Source organism: Mustela nivalis, assembly GCF_964662115.1.
Source record: "Mustela nivalis genome assembly, chromosome: 7".
Taxonomy (NCBI): domain Eukaryota; kingdom Metazoa; phylum Chordata; class Mammalia; order Carnivora; family Mustelidae; genus Mustela; species Mustela nivalis.
Window position 1 is genome coordinate 122,680,690 of NC_139026.1, and position 18,736 is coordinate 122,699,425.

General features: G+C 46.3%; 1 long non-coding RNA gene and 1 pseudogene across 3 annotated transcripts in view; one reads left to right on the forward strand and one right to left on the reverse strand.

Moving 5' to 3' along the window:
* Positions 1–18,736, forward strand: part of LOC309869061 (heterogeneous nuclear ribonucleoprotein A1 pseudogene) — a 361,742-nt pseudogene that overhangs the window by 311,198 nt on the left and 31,808 nt on the right. The window lies entirely within an intron of this gene.
* On the reverse strand, positions 1,826–2,523 carry LOC309870381. 2 transcript variants are annotated; one of them, XR_014314545.1, is made up of 2 exons: positions 2,409–2,523; positions 1,826–2,088 (listed from the first exon to the last, which is right to left on the reverse strand). It is a non-coding gene; the product is annotated as an uncharacterized lncRNA (long non-coding RNA). The 2 variants fall into 2 exon arrangements; XR_014314546.1 differs by having other exon boundaries at positions 1,826–2,085; positions 2,409–2,519.

Below are 18,736 nucleotides of genomic sequence, written 5' to 3' on the forward strand. Positions count from 1 at the left end.
AAAAACACTTCCCACTGTAAGGTGCCAGGAGAAAATGTCAGACTTGGTTGCACACTCCAGTGGCCGGTGAGGCCGTTGGAGAAGATCAGGGCCTGGCACTCCAAAATGTGCTACTTTGGCAGAAGGATTATTTTGAGCTGAAGGCAATTGAGGATCAACAGATGCAGGCAGAGTTCTCTGGCCTCCCCTTATCTGCCGAAAAGCAGGGCATCAATTTCCTTTTGTGACAGTGTCCTCTCTTGTACCAGGAAAAGGAGAGCAACTTATCACTGGAGACAGAGTCAGCACAGAGATGAGTCTGCATAAACAGATGTTACTAAAATAACATTCATAGTCACTTCTTTACAATTTATTATCCCTTGAAGCCCCAAACTCCTTTCCTTTGTTAAAATGGTATATAATGGGCACCTGGGTGGCTCAGTCTGTTAAGGGTCTGCCTTTGGCTCAGGTCATGATGCCAGGGTGTTGGGATCAAGCCCCACATCAGGCTCCCTGCTCAGCAGAGAGTCTGCTTCTCCCTATCCCTCTGCTGGAACCCCTGCTTGTTCTCTCTCACGTTCTGTGTCAAATAAACAAATATAATCTTTATTCTTTTTTCTTTTTTCTTTTTTTTCCCCCAAAGATTTGATTTATTTATTTGACAGACAGATCACAAGTAGGCAGAGAGGCAGGCAGAGAGACGGGGAAGCAGGCTCCCCGCTGAGCAGAGAGCTTGATGTGGGGCTCCATCCCAGGACCCTGGGATCATGACCTGAGCCGAAGGCAGAGGCTTAACCCACTGAGCCACCCAGGAAACCCAATGAATATAATCTTTAAAAATATATAAATAAATAATAAAATGGTGTATAAGCCTCCAAGTCTAACTATCTCTTTGAGTTTCACTTCTTTCTGTGAATATTAATAAATATTGTGTGCCTTTTCTTCTGTTAATATAGCTTTTGTTATTTAATTTGCAAGCCCTGGCTTTAAGAAGTTAAGAGAGTAGAGGAAAGGTTTTTCCTCCTACATATCATGCATCCTCCAACTTGGGTAGATGACCCTGAGGGGGGCTCTGACTTTTGCCAGTGGAGGTGAGGGTGCCTACTCACAGCTTGATTCAATGCCTCCGCATTGTAGGAATTTGCCAAAGCTATTTTTGTGACGTCTGTCCCTTAGAATTGTTTAGTAAGTAGCTGTTGACTGATTGGCTGAAGACATTTTAACAGGAATTAGCAGAGAACAGCTTTCTTCTCTGGAGTTGTAGTCAGACTCAGAATAGAAAAGGGAGTAGAAACAGTCAGATGGTAAGGTGGGGTGTAGAAAAAGAATGGAAAACGTGCTTGCTGAGAAGTTTGCTGAAAAGTGTCAAGAGGCACAAAGTGGTAATGTTGTTAGTTTCTTTCATTTTCCATAAGAAAAAAGGAAGCTCCCCAAAGGTAAAAGGGACTTAACCCAAACTGTTGACTGATTTGAAAAGAATTGACGACCCAGTCATCTAGAAAGGATGCTTCTCATCAGAAAAATATTCCAAGGCAGGAACTTTGCTTAGAGAATGTAGATTACAAAGTCTCTTGACTGTAATCCCCAAACACATGTTGGTGAAATTTAGTTTCCCAGAATAAGTGTGTTATTAAGCCTCCGGAGAAAGACAATACCATGACACATCTTTAAAAATAAAAAAATAGTTGGGTATCCTAGAGAGAAGATGAATCACTATGTTGTTCACCCGAAATGAATGTAACATCGTGTGTCAACTCTACTCACATAAGAAAACTTGAAAGAAATATTTAGGGATCACACCGGGAGCCTCTGATTTAATTTTTCAATTTCACCACACCAGGCAGGACAAGAAACAAACTGCCTTTAAGTCTTAAATGAGAAATAACTTGGTTATAAAAGGTTGCGGTGACTCACAAGCCGCTTTAATGCTAGCCAGGAAAAGCAGGAGCCAAACCCAGGTTATGGATCGAGGACCCGGCAGCCCGACCCGGCAGGCGGATGGTGGAACCATCCTTCCATGTTTGAGAGCAGAGCAAGGCGACGCGTTACTGGAGAGCCTGCCACTGACCAGGCTAGCTCTGCAGGCGGCGGGGGGTCCTCGGCCAGCTGCTGAGATAGCATCTTTGAGATGGGTTCGTTGGCCCGGGGTCGCACTAGAAGAGGCCTGGGTAGGGGTCCCTCCGCCATCCGCACCCCCCCCCACTCCCACCCCCCCACCCCCACCCAGACCCGCCACCCGCAGGTGGCTCCCACCACGGAGATCTCCGTGCATAAAGGGAAAAAAGAACCCTGGATCAGGAGTATACACACACGAAGAGGAAAAGTTCGGCCAGCTAAAAAGGAAGGAGAAAAAGGGAGGGAAAGAAAAATGCAGCGTGGCTAGTCCTTGTGGTCAGAAGCGAGAATCCGTGAAAACTGGTCGTTCTTACTCTCTGTGGGCAGAAGTTTCAGCCGGGCCAAGGGCAGATAAAGGAATCCAAGGCCGATTGCCAAAGACCGGAGGGAAAAGACTCTGGAGGAGTTCAGAAGTTCAGGAAAATAAAAGAGGATTATCGCTGAAGGGTTCTGTGAACCAGAGAGGTGAAATGACAGGAAGCCCTGGGAGTGGCCGGGGGTGGGGCGGGGCAGTGGCGGAGGAGGAGGGGTGGAGGGGAGGGGCTGCCCCGCAGGAGGGGTGTGCAGGGTTCGGGAAGGCGAGCAACCTTAGGTAAGCAGGTTGCTTCTTCCAAAGCACTTTAAACACCCAATGAGCTCCTAGGGGGAGGAAAAAAAAAAAAAAAAGTCGAGGCTGGAGAGGACGGTGGAGGACGGTTTGCAGGCAGGCTCCATGTTCCCACTCTTGGAGAGAAAATTCCTCTGCCACGGCCTTTCCATTTTTGGATGTGTTCGAAGTGTGTCAGCGCTGTATGTGCACGTGCATACATGTTTACACTGTACGTGTAATCATATGCACCTGTACAGAAATGCGTGCACACGCACACACTTCCGTTTTACATAAAACCATGCCTGATGAGAGAAGGCGTTCGGAGAGCTGCAGGAACAAAGGGAGACAGACAGGTCCAGGCGGTGGGAGATAATGAAAAAAAAGGAGAGGTAGTTAAGCGGGGTGTAGGCAGGGCAAATCAGAGAGCTGAGCTACTACACAGAACCGGAGTCCGATGAACAGGAAAATATTGACAGCAAGGAAGAAAGGGGAAATCTATGCAAATGATGGGTGTGAAAAATCAAATGGGGACAAACACAGGAAAGAATGAAATCTAAAGCAGAAGGCAAGGCAGGTCCTAATCAAAGTCTTAAGCAGGAAGGCCCATTGAGGGGAGGGCAGGGAGTCACAATGTGGATAAAAATTAAGATAAATAAGAACTGATGAAAAGAATTTTGTAAAGATATAATGTTTACTATGCTCAAGTTTCGAGGCTCTCTTAAGAGGAAGCAGATGGGACCGAATATTTAGATTTTAAAGGCTGAAATTAGAGCTTGAAAGGTAAGAAAGAAGATAAAGAATGTGGTTTGTCATCATTGTTTAGCTAGACTTGTTGTTGATTTAAAAAATAATAATTTTCAGTATTTGGTCATAGGGTTTTGATGCATTCTTGGAAATTTGAAATGATAGCCAAAAAGGAAGTCAGAGATAATTTTTTTAAAAGACTTTATTTATCTGAGAGAGAGAGAGAGAGAGCGAGCACGCACAAGAGCATGAGCAGGGGGAGGACCAGAGGGAGAAGGAGCAGACAGACAGACAGACCTGGCTGGGGCTCGATCCCAGGACCCCAGGGTCATGACCTGAGCCAAAGGCAGATGCTTAACCGACTGAGCCACCCAGGCACCCCCAAAGATAATTTTTTAATTAATTATTTTTAATTAACATATAATATATTATTTGTCCCAGGGGTACAGACAGGTCTGTGAATCGTCAGGCTTACATACTTCACAGCACTCACCATATCACATGTCCTCCCCAATGTCCATAACCCAGCCACCCTATCCCTACCCCCTTTCCCCACAGCAACCCTCAGTTTGTTTTGTGAGATTAAGAGTCTCTAACGGTTTGTCTCCCTCCGGATCCCATCTTGCCCAAAGATAATTTTTTAAAAAACACAATCTATTTGCTCTATTTCTTTCTCTCATTCTCTCTCTGTACACACCCCCACTCAAATATTCTTTTCCTGAAACATTTGCTGACATCATGATACTTGAGTACGCATTTCGCATGAGTAACAACATTCTCCTACGTGCCCACAAAACCACCGTCCTACCTAAGAAAACCAGTAGTAATTCCACAATGTCTCATGAGCTGTCTTATCAGCAATGACAAGAATCGTTTTAGCTGTTTGTTCAGTTGGTTCTTTTTTTTTTTTTTTTTTTTTTTTTTAATAAACAAGAATCCACTAGTCCAGGTCACCCATCACATGTGCTTCTTTTGTCTCTTGGGAGTCTGTACACTTTCTAGCCCAACCTCATCATTTTGGGCATGAGAAAAATTCTGTCCGGACAAGGTGATTTTGACTCAAGGCCATTGCCGGGAGCACGTACTCCATTTTACTTAGGTGAGATTTTATGGTTAAGATAGATTTAAAGTTGTGTGTGTGTGTGTGTGTGTGTGTGTGTGTTTTAGAGGCAGGCAGAGAGAGGGGGAGGGGGAAGCAGACAGACAGAACTGGGTGGGGCTCGAACTCAGGACCCACTGAGCCACCCAGGCGCCCCCTTAAAGTTTTGAAGTAACTTAAAAGTGATGGGCATCCAAACTGTCTTCATCGCACAGGAAGTGCTGCTGCGCCGGGCAGCACTGAGCCCTCTCAGCGTGTCAGAGGGCACACGGGACATTTGCACGTGGGAGCTCAGTTAAGGCTTCCGCAAACCCCGGGCTGCCAGCGTGGGGAGACCCACTAAGGTCCCCCTTGGTCCCCGTGCCATAGGAGAGGCTCCAAGCTGTTCTCAGGCCTGCCTGAGGTCTGGCAGAGGGCGAAGGACCCTGATGGCCCTTTGCGGAGCCTTTTTACCACTTTCCTGCCCTGGCACCTCAAAGCGCTAACGCATGTTGCTGCTTCCAGATGTCGTCTGTAAATTGCACGCAACTCTCGAGAAAAATAACAACACGAGGTAAAGTCTTCAGCCTCAGCCACTTGGGCCGATGCAGGCTAATGGAAGCCGTAGGCCACGTTTTGGCAATAAAGGGAGACTGTAGCACACCTGTTAACACTAAGAGGAAGCACCGCTGATGCAAATGAGACACACTGTTTGTGTTGCCAAGTGAACGTCCACTCAGAGTCAAGTTAATAGAAGCGGATCTTTCTCTCTCTGCCTCTTTTTTTTTTTTTTTCTTTTTTTTTTTGTAAGTGAAATGAAGATGCCAGGAAGTCTAGGGTAGGTATTTTGCTTTATTTACCTTTCCATTCCCAGGATTTAGTGCATCATTTAGAATATATGTAGGTATTCAGATAATAACTTTGTTTCAGCAAATAGATCCTGAACGCAGGATTGTGTTGGTCCCTGCCCAGAGGTAAGAAGCAGACACACAGGCTACTTCCAGTCTGGTCCATACACACGACGGGCGATGGGACAAGTGGCTGGTGTCCTGGGCATGCAGGGGGACCTGATGCAGGCTGGGGAGGGACAGGAAAGGCATCCAGGAAGAAGTGTCATTTCAGTGGAGACTGAATGGAGAGCAGCGATGCAAATTTGCGGAGCTGAACGGGTGGATTTTCTTTTCAGGAGCTCCAAGCCACAGGGCAAAGTAAACCATTTACCCAGACCTTTCTTGTTTGAATTGGCAAGTGATATCTACAGTCCATGAGCTGGAAGAAATGGGTGACAGGTAGCCTCTGTGTGTAGGAACCTGAGTCACCAGGGCAGGAAAGTACACCCTTTTGCCCCTTTTGAATTGTTCACTAATTTTTTTTTGAGTAATTAAAAATAAATGTATGTTCTCTCTCTCTTTTTAAGATTATATTTATTTATTTGTCAGAGAGAGCGAAAGCGCAGGGACAAGCAGGGGGAGAGGCAGGCAGAGGGAGAAGCAGGCTCCCCGTTAGCAGGGAGTCTGATGCGGGACTCGATCCCAGGACACAGGGATCATGGTGTTCTTGATGTAAGGTCACTGCAGGGAACAGACAAGGAGGGACGTAAACATTTCTTCCTTCGGTTTCATAAAATTTGAGGATGCTGTGGAACGGACAGTGGGAAGGAGCCATACTTTTCAGTCTGCGACCACTTCTTCAGGGCCCAAAGATGGAAGACCACGTCAGGGAAGCTGTTGGAGAGAAAGATTGAAGGTGAATGGATTCATTCAAAATCTTGGCAGTGTTCAAAAGAAAACCTCTAGAAACAGAAATGGAGAGAAAATCTGGAAGCAGAAGAGGAGAAAAGGAGACTCTTGGGAACATGCAGGCAAATGTACCCCTGAAGCAATTAATTAACCAGTATTTTTCCATGCTTCGTTTTTTGTTTTGTTTTTTGTTGTTGTTGTTGTTGTTTTTTAATATTTTATTTATTTACTTGAGACAGAGAGAGCACATGCAGGGGGAGAGACAGAGGGAGAGGGAGAAACAGACTCCACACTGAGCAGGGAGCCCGACACCGGGCTGGATCTGAGGATCCCGAGATCATGACCTGAGCCGAAGGCAGATGCCCAACTGACTGAGCCACTCAGGTGCCCCTGGTTTTTGTTTTTTTTAGATTTATTTATTCATTTGAGAGAAAGAAAGACCATGAGCGGGGGAGGAGGGAAAGGGGTAGGGGGGACAGAGCCGAGGGAGAGGGAGAGACTCCTGAAGCAGGCTCCCTGCTGAGCTTGGGCTGAGCTTGGGCTCAGTCCCACAACCCTAAGATCATGACCTGGGCTGGAATCAAGAATCAGACACTCAACTGACTGAGCCACCCAGGTGCCCTACTATCTTTAGGGGTGCTTCATAATAATATGAATCAGAGAAAGAGTGTTTGGGTTTTTTTTTTTTAAGATTTTATTTATTTGTCAGAGAGAGAGAGAACACAAGCAGGAAGAGTGACAGGCAGAGGGAGAAGCAGGCTTCCCACTGAACAAAGAACCCGATGTGGGACTTGATCCCAGGACCCTGGGATCATGCATAGCCTGAGCTGAAAGCAGACACTTAACCTACTGAGCTACCCAGGCATCCCAGAGAAAGAGTAGTTTTGATGAAGACGTTTTGTAAAGGCGATGTGTCTTGTATGTTAGCATTACTGTGTTAGAGTGTTCAAATGTGAGTTGTTTGTTGTTTTTTTTTTAATGGACTGATTTATTTTTTTAAAAACTGCACAAAGGCAGCACTTTAGAGAAAACACGAGACTTCTGTTAGTCCCAGGGAAGAATGAGAAGATGCTTGGTAGTCTGCAGGGAGGGTGTATGCCCCAGAAGGGCTGGAGTTTGGATCACTGGCTCTGTACTCACTGGCTTTGGGACCTTGGGGATATTATTTAGTTTCTCTACATGGTTATGACTTTTTCAGTGGAATGCAGGGTGTAGCCTTTGGGACAGGATCGTTCTGTAGGCAAATGTGGAGAGGCAGCCTCCTGCATCTTCCTCAGGTTACTAACACAGGCAGGGTGGCCAGAGTCCTAGAATACCACACATCTCATGGATGGGGAGCACGCTGCTGCTGGTTCTGGAAAAGAGCTGTGAAAAGTGTGATGGACCCCACAGATTGACAAGAAATTCCCAGTTGCTTGCTGGGTATGTCAGCTTTTGCAGCAGGCATCCAACCCTGCATCAGGCTCCCTGCTCAACAGGGGAGTCTGCTTTCCTTCTTCCTCTGCCCCTCCCCCTGCTCATGCTCTCTCTCTCAAATAAATAAATAAAATATTAAAAAGAGAGAGAGAGGGAGAGAGAGAAACTGGGGTGCTTGGGTGACTCAGTTGGTTAAGCATCTGCCTTCGGCTCAGGTCATGATCCCAGAGTTCTGGGATCGAGCTCTGAATCAGGCTTCTCTGCCCTGCTTGTGTTGTCTCTCTGTGTCAAAAAAAATAAACAAAATCTTTAAATCAAAAAAATACTATTAAAAAATATTATTGGGGAGAATCATGTAAGGGAAGTCACTTTCCTAGTCAAGAATCCATAAGTGTACCTCTTTTTTTTTTTTTTAAAGATGTATTTATTTATTCCAGAGAGAGAGAGAGAGAGAGTGTGTGTGCCTGGTGGGGAAGAAGGGAGAGGGCAAGAGGGAAACCCAAGTAGACTCCATGCTGAGTGTAGAACCTGATGAGGGCTCCATCTCACAATCTAGGATAGCCCTGAGCCAAAACTATGAGTCAGATGCTTAACGGACTCCATCACCTCACCTAGGTGCCCCATAGCTGTACCTCTTGTCTGGGTGTTTGAGGCCTACTGTACTTTGGCAGTACATGGCAAGAGGCAAATGAAGTGTGGTTTTAGGGAGAGAGATGGTCAGAGAGGAAGGAAAGAACATACTAGAATGACTTTGTGGAGGAGGTAGCAAGAGAAGTATGGAGGTTGGGGAGTTGGTTCTAAGTGTTGGTTGAGTTTAGGATGTTTGGTGAGATGGGTGGGTTGCACCGCTGGGTTTGGAATGTTTGGTGAGACGGGTGGCCGTGGTAGTCTCTGGGTCACCAGCCTGAATTCTGTCTGCTGGACGTGCCACTGATTTCCACCCTGTGAAAGGGGCTTGGATCTATTCTGTTAGCAAGTTGATTTCAGCATTTCTGACGGCTTTTGTGTCCGTGCTTGGGATACTGCTTTGAGCCAGTTGTAATATTTTAACCCTTCCATCATTAATTAATGAATAATTCATGAACATATGTTTATTTTGTTTATATTTGTATAAGAATCCTGATTCTTTTTTTTTTTTAAGATTTTATTTATTTGAGAAAGAGAGTGCGAACATGCATGAGCAGGGGGAGGGAAGTTGGGGGGCAGAGGGAGAGGGAGAAGCAGGCTTCCCACTGAGCAGGGAGCCCCACATGGGGCTCAAACCCAGGACCCCGAGATCATGACCTGAGCCAAAGAGAGATGCTTAACTGACTGAGCCACCCAGGCGCCCTGAGAACCCTGATTCTTAAAAACAATCTTTGACGCAGATTTTCTCATCCCAATTCACAGAACTGCAGAGGTACAAAGAGGGCAGACATGGAGGCTAAGCAAACACTAAAGACCCTGTTTTAGACTGACTTGGGCCTACCAACCCGTATCTCCAAGTAACGTTGTTCAACCAGTTACTAATCCACTTAATCCTACCAACGTGCCTCTACTGAGAAACAAGTTGTCTGTAAGTCTGTGGTTCCTAAGTTCAAAGTCATTAAGGGAGGTGAAAATTCGCTGTCCCCAGATGCATTCCCAGCAATGATGAGCAGAGGTCAGATTTTATAACTTTAAAACCAGCCATAGATTTCTCCTGCTCGCTCATATACATTTTAATGGATGGATACCCTTTGCCAAGAGAAATTCGTTTTACCTATGCTGAACATGATTCATGATCCAGTGGGATAGCACTGAGCAGGAGGAATGCGTTGCTCAGGAGGAGGGGAACTTGGGGGCTGGTTAGTAGAAACAGAAGGTGGTAAGTGAGTGAAGTTAAGGTTGTCACAGGTCAGCAGGATGGGGTGGAGACAGAGCTAGGATCAGGAGGGGGTGGCTACAGAGAATGTGCTTGTGGCCACATGACATTGAGACCACTAATGACGCCATTGGACTGAATGGAGGAGGAGGTACCACGGACCCTGCATGACGCAGGTACCCTCCTCCCTGGAAATGGGTCCCTCCCACATGCTGATGATGTTGCAATGATTACGTAAGCACTCCGATCTGGACGTAAGCGAGCCAGTGTCTATCCTCCCTGGCAGGATGGGGGAGGGGTTTGAGAGGGAGGTCCTTCTCAGCAGAGGGTGAGACACTGGACTGGAAAGATTGAATTAGGAGAACAGGAGCCGACCAGGCAGCCTGGGGCATTGGAGAGCTTCGTGGGCATTGCAGAGCCTTGGCTTCTCCCAGGCTTGGTTCAAGGCTGAGTACATGCCTCACTGTGGCCCTCCCTGCACTAAAGGTACATTGGGAGGAACGGGAGAGGTGAGGCAACACATTGGGTAAGCTTGCAGTTCATTTCTGAGCATTCGCTGTGTTCAGATCCACGAAAAGTACTGAGGGTGGCCGTGGCATGCCCACTTTCCTGCAGGTGCTGGGGCGGGGGATGAAGCCAGCCAGCACTCACTCCCGACCTGCCTTGTCTCATCCGTGAGGTCTTCTGCTGAAAAGCTTCTGCATTACGGTTCAGCTCCCACTTCTCAACCTTTTCTCCAAGGTTGAGGGACTCATTTAACATGCTAAAATTCTGACCCGGTATGGTTAACACTTTTTTCTAATTTACCAAGGTCACCATGGAAAGGAATTAAATTAATCGTCCAGAACACAGCTGTACCTTAGAAAGGTTAAGTTGTCACTGGTGTGCAGGATGTCTGGGAGGACAGGACAGAGAGGGGAGGGAGGAGTGTCAGGGAGACGGGTCTTGCTGGTAGTTGTACCCGGACAATGGCGGTTGGCCCTGGAGGAGGCTACAGAGATGGAGAGGTGGGGAAGAATGAGCTGAGTGAAGGCTTTCAGACTGAGCCACTGAAAGGTCTTTGGTGGTCTTGGGGTCGAGGTGAACTAGGTTACAAGAAATTAGGGAAGGAATGAGTGGGTAGGAAATGGAGAAAACAGGTGTAAACCACTCTTTCAATCAGGTTGGTGTGAAGAGAACACCAAAGTCGGGGTGGGTAGACCAACGGGAGTGGGACGGAGGGTCGTTCTTAGCATTGTGTAGTTTGGGAACAGTCATAAAAAGAGGGGAAGCAATTAATGTGTCTGGGAAGACTGACGATACGAGCAGAGAGGGGAGAACTACTGGACTGGCAGAGAGGAACCCCAGGGAGGGTAGTAGATGGGGCATTAAGAGCTTAAGCACATGGATGAAGGATGTAGGAAGAAGGAGGATGCTTGTTTCTGAGAAGGAAGGTGACAGTCTGGAGGGACAGTCAGGAAAGTGTTGACGTAAAGTGAAGGCATGTTGGACTAGGTCACTTCAGAGGCTATGAAAAAATTTTTTTTAAAGATTTATTTATGAGCGTGCACCACAAGCAGGGGGAGGAGTGGAGGGGGAGGGAGAGGGACAAAAAAACTCCCTGCTGAGTATGATGAGCCCGACGTGAGGCTCGATCCCAGGACCCTGAGATCACGACCTGAGCCGAAGGCAGACACTTAACGCACTGAGCTACCCAGGCGCCCCGATGACAAATTTTTAAAGGCAAGGCAAACCTGCGGGTGAGGAATGGGTGAGCTAGAGAGTCAATTAACCACCCACTCAGATGCCTGAATTCTGTACTTGACTTCATGGTGCCCTCATGCCCTTGACCTTCTGTTGTGTCCAGTCTGCCCAACCCTACTTCAGAGAGACAAATTCCCTGTCTTTCTGGACTTTCTGTTCAACTGAGGTAGCCAGACAGTAAGTAGTGGTGTGGCAGTAGTAGTTGTAGTAGTAGTAGTAGTAGTAGTAGTAGTAGTAGTAGTAGTAATTTATAACAGGACCGTGAACAAAGACTAGGCAGAGTAAGAATTTATAGGGCTCTGGGGAAGGGTTATCTTGAGATAGCTGGATTACAGATGATTTGTGTTTTTTTTCTTTGTATTTTTCTCTAGTTTCCAAAGCATTCACAGTAACACGCGTCCCTTCTGTAATTAGAAAAAAAAAAAAAAAAGAGAGTGATCTGGAGACACACTGTAGTGTCCCACCCGGTTTCTACTTCTACTTGGTTATTATGTGTCTATCCCCACAATGAAAAAGAGCACCTCTGGGGTTGTCTGAATCCACACCCTCCACTACGGACCACTGTGGCCCCAGCCTCAAGGTTCGGTGTAGATCATGGTTGACAGCCCCCACCAGCAGGGCCCTTGTCCGAGCCCAGTGCCACCTGGGGAAGGATGTCCGCAGTCCCTGGCTTGGAGCTTAGGGAACTGAGCCTGTAGCACCTGTCTGTAACCTGTTTAGGGGTCATGGAGCTCATAGAGCAGAGTCATGTAAAGATGGTAGATGGATGAGAGTCCGCTTTGGAATTCAGCATAGAGAATCTGAGGAATTGGAACCAGGTATAGGCCAGTGTTTTAAGAGAAACACCATAATACGTTGGAGAAAGATGCTGGGGCCAGATAGAAAAGTTCTGTAGGTTCTTGGAAGGTAGTGCTATTAGGTCTCTATGTGTCACTTATTGGGATGTAGATGTCCTCCGGACATCCCGGTTCCTTGGATCGTTCAAATGCTCCTCAGCATGTTATCTCCCCACCGAGGAGATTCTCAAAATGAAAGACTTTCATTCCGTGATTAGATACAAGGAAATTCTGCACTTTGGATGCCAAGCTTACTAAGACCTGGTTCCGGCCCCCAGGGGAGCAGTGTGGTGGGAGGTGCCAGGTGCCGGAGAAGGGCAAGACGAGGAAGGCAGTGGCCACAGGAATGTGGGCCCTACGTGCAGGTATAATTTCCATAAATTATACAGTTCAAATGCGAATGAATTTTCAGGATTGTTTTTGTAGGGAGAATTGTTTTTCTTTGGGATTTCATTAGCTGAATCTATTCCACAACCTACCTTTTCCTAAGAGGACGCCACTGACCGATAACATGAGTAAGCACAGAGCAGCCCCTCCTTTTGGCTGTTGGCACTGGACCCAACTCTAGTGATCTTCTGAGGAGCTTTAAAAGTCATGTGGACCTGGGCACCTGGATGGCTCAGTTGGTGAAGAGTCTGCCTTCAGCTCAGGTCATGATTCCCAGGGTCCTGAGATCGAGACCCGCATTGGGCTCTCTGCTCAGTGGGGAGTCTGCTTCTCCTCCCCGCACCGCCCCCGTTGCTGTCTCTTTCTCTCAAATAAATAAATAAAATCTTTTTTAAAAAGTCATGTAAGTCAACTACAAAGTGAATTAGTGTATTGTGGTTCATGAATGATAATACAGGAGTAAGGTTTTATGTCTGTGGGTTTTTCTTATTGCCACTGTAACAAATCATTTCAAACCTGAGAGCTTAAAACAACACAGATTTATTATCTGACAGTCCTGGAAGCCAGAAGTCTGAAAGGAGTCTCTGGGGGCTGAAATCCAGACGCGTAGGCAGGGCTGCTTTCCTTCTGGAAGCTGCAGAGGAGAATCTGTTTTCTCAGCTCTTTCTGCTTTTCGAGGCTGCCCACATACCTTGGCTCCTGGCCCCTTCCTCCATCACAAAGTTCATTGTTCCAGTCTCAACTTCTGCCCTTATGTCTCTTTTTTCTGACCTTGACCCTCCTGCCTCCCTCCTTATCTCCATTGTCATGTAATATATATTTAACACAAAACTGGCCATTTAACCCATTTTTAAAGTGTGCAATTCAGTAGCATGAATTACATTCACAAGATAGGGCAGCCATCACAATTTGTAAAACCCTTCACTACCCAGGTAGAAACTCTGTACCCAGTAAGCAACAACCCCCACGCCCTCTTCCCCCAGCTGATGGTGACTGCAAATCTGCGCGCTGCTTCTATGAATTTGCCATTCCAAATATTCCATGTAGATGGAGTCCTGCAGTATTCGTCCTTTGTGTTTGATAATTTCACCAGCATAAGGTCTTCAAGGGTCATCCAACTTGTAGCATGTTCTAGAACTTCCTTCCTCTTATGGCTGAATGATATTCCATTACATATACATATATGTGAATACTGGAGTGCAAGTATGTATTTAAGTTCCTGTTTTTTATTCTTTGTATTTATACCTAGGAGTGGAATTCTGGGATTATGTGAAAATTCCATGTTTACATTTTAAAACGTTTTTTTTTATTTTTTAAAGATTTTATTTATTTATTTGACAGAGATCACAAGTAGGCAGAGAGGCAAGCAGAGAGAAAGGAAGGGAAGCAGGCTCTCCACTCAGCAGAGAGCCTGATGCAGGGCTCGATCCCAGGACCCTGGGATCATGACCTGAGCTGAAGGCAGAGGCTTTAACCCACTGAGCCACCCAGACACCCCCATTTTTTTTTTTTAAGTAGGCTCCATATCCAACATGGGGCTTGAATCCAGAGTGCTGAGATCAAGAGCTGCATGCTCTATGGACCGAACCAGTCAGGCAACCTTATGTTTACATTTTTGAGGTGCTCCCAAATTGTTTTCCCTAAGTAGCTACATCATTTTACATTCCCACCAGCAATGGACGGGGGTTCCCGTTGCTTCACATCCTTGCTAACACTTGGTATTGTCTGTCTTTTTGATTCCAGCTATCCTAGTGAGCATGAAATGGTATCTCCTTGTGGTCGTGTATTTTCCTAATGATGAGCAATTAGATGCACTCCTTCCGGTGCTTGTTGGACATCTGTGTATCTACTTTGGAGAGATTTCTATTCAAGTCCTTTGCCTGTGCACTAATTAAGTGGTTTGTCTTCTTGTTGAGTTGTAAGAGTTCTTTATATATTCTGGATATCAGTCCCTTATCAGACATTTGATTTGCAGGTGTTTTCTCTCATTCTTGGGTTGTCTTTTCACTCTCTTGGTCATATCCTTTGCCTTCTTCTTCTAGGGATCCTTGTGATTATATCTAATAATCCATCTCAAGATCATAATGTAATCACATCTGCAGGGCCTATCCCTTTTGTGAGGTAATTTACTGAAAGATTTTGATGAAAGGATGTGAAGATCTTTGGGGGAGCCGTTACTCTATCACAATTCCTTTCAAAAAATGTCTACAAGTCAGAAATTGTGAATGTATTTTTGGGAAAAGGTGAAAGCAAGCCAATTCAGCCTGTCTGGTATGCAGCCCTAAGGTAGGGCTTCTGCCCTGAATTCCTACTTTATTGGGGTTCCTCCTGTCCTCCCATGAGTTTTAAGGGTAAGAGGTAAATAGACCGAGTTTGGGACTTTTTGTCCTCTGCACCCATCAGAAGTCCCAAATATAAAAACCATTTTTGGAAATATTAGGAAAGCAGGAGCACAACAAACACACAAATACACACCATCAAATACCGTTTCTGTTTGGGTCTGTATCAGAAAGAAAAAATCACAGACCTGTGAAGATTGAGACCATATCTCTGAAAACCTTTGAGCCCTTTGGAGGAAAAGCACTTGGTAAATGCCAGCATTTCTGTGCCCCCTCCTCACCTTTTCCCTACTAGCAGCTGCTTTGCTTTTTGATGCCCCATGGCTACGTCAGCACCCTGTAATTACGGGGAGTCCTAATGGTGCTTGGGTGGAAAAGTGGGCAGAGGGTGAACATACCCCTGGTAAGAATATAGGACCAGATGTTGGATTAGCATCAGGGGAGGGCCCAGCAAGTTCTTCCCCTGACCCACGAAGTCACAGGCTTGGAAAGACAGCTGTTTTCCTGTGCTCCAAAGGCCTTGAAGGCAAATGTGTGCATGTTGAACACAGTAATTTCACTTATAGGAATGTAGCCAAGAGAAATGATCAGAAATGCAGGCAAGGGTGTATGCCAAAGATGTTTGTCAGCAGTATTTGTAATTGTTAAAAACCGGAAACAACCTAAATGTCCAATGACCGGAAATGGTTGAGTCATCTGTGGCCTGAAACACCATGCAATATTATACAATCATGCAACATGTCAACAGATCCTTTGTTGTTATTATTCAAAAAATTTGTAAAGATTTATTTATTTATTTATTTGAGAGAGAGTGTGCAAGCATGAGCAGGAGGAGAGGCAGAGGGAAAGGAAGAAGCAGGCCCCCTGCTGAGCAGGGAACCCATGTGGGGCTGGAACCTAGGACTCTGGGATTGACCTGAGCCAAAGGCAATGCTTAGCTAACCAAGCCTAAAAAAATTTTAAAGTAGACTCCACACCCAGCACAGAGCTCAGTGTGGGACTTGAACTCACGACCCTGAGATCAAGAGTCAGATGCCTCAGCCACTGAGCCACCCAGGTGGTCCATCAATGGATTCTTTTTAATGATGTATGGAAAAGTGTGTGATAAAATGTAACAGAAAAAAACAAGACTCTGATTTCAATATAAAGGATGCTCTCAACAATGTGAAATACTGGTGGATGGAACAAGTAAGAACGGAATACAGCACATGTTACCATGTGGTGTGGTGGGATTCTGGATGATGGCAGTCAACAGTGCCCACGGTGGCACTTGCCCGCCATCTTGCTAATTACTATAGGTGATGGTAACATGCAGGGTTGTTTTTTGATACCTGCCTTGCTTTGGGGATGGGTCATAAAGTCAAAGTATTAAAAAAAAAAATTAGGAGAAAACCATAGCTAACAAATACTGAGATTTGAACTACTATAGGTGTTGTTTTTTGAAATTTCATTAACAAGCGTAGAGTAGAAGAGTAGAGAGTAGAAATGAAAATAACGAAACAATACAGTTTCTCTACATCCTTTTCTAGAAACTGAGCTATTTCCAGTAAGTTAAAGCATTATTGATTGGACTTGTGCTTATGCCATGTGCCACAGAGCCTCCCGGGTCCTTACCTACTGGGCTGGATTGTGTCCCTCACCCCCAGATTCCTATGTTGAAGCCCTAACCCTCAGTCCCTCAGAACATGGTTGTCTTTGGAGACTCACCTTTAAAGAGGTGATTTAGGAGCACCTGGGTGGCTTAGTAGGTTAAGTGTTAGACTCTTGATTTTGGCTCAGGTCATGATCTTATGGTTCTGGGATTGAGCTTTGCGTGGGGCTCTGTGCTCAGTGCAAAGTCTGCTTGAGGATGCTCTCTCCCTCTCCTTCTGTTCCCCTCTACTCCCCCCATCCACCCCTATGCTCACACACATGCTCATGTGAATGCGTGTGTATGCTCTCTCTCTCTAAAATAAATAAATAAATCTTTTATTTTTTTAGAAAGATATTATTTATTTATTTGACAGAGAGAATGAGCACAAGCAGGGGGAGGAGCAGAGGGAGAGGAAGAAGCAGGCTCCCTACTGAGCAGAGAGCCTGACTTGGGGCTTGATCTCAAGACCCTGAGATCATGATTTGAGCCAAAGGAAGATGCTTAACGAACTCAGCCTCCCAGTCATCCCAAAAAAATCAATCTTAAAAAAACTAAAGAGGTGATTTAGGTAAAATCAGGTCATATGGGTTGGACTGGTGTCCTTATAAGAAGAAGAGATTAGAACACAGATACTGCTATGGATTGAATCTTTGGGTCTCCCCAGAATACGTTAAATCTTAACCCCCAAGTTGGTGCTATTAGGAGGTAGGGCCTTTGGGAAGTGATTAGGTCATGGAACCGTCCTGAATGGGATTGGCATCCTTATAAGAGAGACCCCAGAGAGCTCCCTCATCCCTTCCACCATGTGAGGACACAGAGAACCAGGAGGTGGGCCCTCACGAGGTACCAAATCTGCTAGTGTCTTGATCCGGGACTTCTGGCCTCCAGCACTGTGAGCAATGCAGGTCTAGTATTTATAAGTCACCAGGTTTCTTATCTTATGTTAGAGTGACCCAAATGGCCTCCCACGGACACACATGGAGGGAAAAGCCCGTGAGGACACAGCGAGAGGCAGCCGTTTGCAAGTCAAGGAGGGACAACCCCACACGGCTGGCACTACGATCTTGGGCTTCCAGCTTCCAGAACAGTGAGAAAATATATTGCTGCTGCGTAGGCCACCCAACTGTGCTATGTTGTAATGGCGGCTCTAGCAAACTATGAAATACACACACACACACACACACATTAAAATGTGTTTGTGTCCACTTTTGAGGAACCCAGACCCCTCAGGACAGGGATAGTTATGGTGGGCGGGGGGTGAAGCGTACGTGTCTAAGGCCCTGTGTTTAGGGACAGTGAAATAAGAAGATGTGCATTATTTTTTAAACTAGAACTTTAACTGTTTGCCTTGGATTTCTTCCTGCAGGGTTCTGCATTCCTGTTCCCATTCCCTCCTCTGAGCCTGGTTACTCACCTCACTCATGGCGAGGGGCCTCCCACTAGCCCATGCAGACCATCCCACCCAGCTCCTGTCCTGGGGCCAAAGGGCTTCCCACCACAAGAAGGGGCCCCAAAGATAAGGTCAATGGCGATGTCAAAGGCAGTGGTCAGTTAAATTCAGACTTGAGGACGAGGCAGGTGGGGTTCGTACCCAACAGGAGGTTGAGGAGGGGTCTACCTTCTCAGGGCTGTGGGGTCTGGCCCTGCCTGGGCCTCTCTACCACCCATCGGTCATTCAGATTGGGAGGTTCTGCTGCCTTCTGTCCTCTCAGCACATCTCAGGCTGTTCGACTCTCCTCTCTTTCTGTTCGACAAGGACCTGAACAAGGGAGGCATTTTGCTTTCTTGTCATCAGGCCCCGTTTCTCATCCATGTCTGTGACCCGGCCTGGCAGGAGCCAGGAGAGGTCTATGGATTCCTGACAGCTTGGGATGTGCTTCTGAGCGAGGGAATTCTGGGCTCTAAATGGAATCCACATGAGTGCTCTGCACCTTCCCTTCGGCCAGCCAGCTCTAACTTGGCTTCGTCAGTAGGAACTTCTGACTTCCTTGGACCAGCCATGGCGTCTCCCCAGCTGTAGGCCTAGAGTTTGTATGGCTTGTCATGGCTTTTGTCTGAGAAGTTTAATTGATAACACCACAGAACACCTAAAAATGCACAGTAACCCCCATCTCTTGAACACCGAGGAGCTATAGACCTACCCCAGGGTCCACCTGTCCTGGGATTGGGGCACTGCCCCTCCTGGCCTTGTGGGCTGGCTGAGGGTCCTCCTGACCTTGTCATACATGGCAGGACACCCTCCTGGCAGTAATTCCAGGGAATGTTTCTGGTCAGTAATTTTTTCAAAGGTGATAG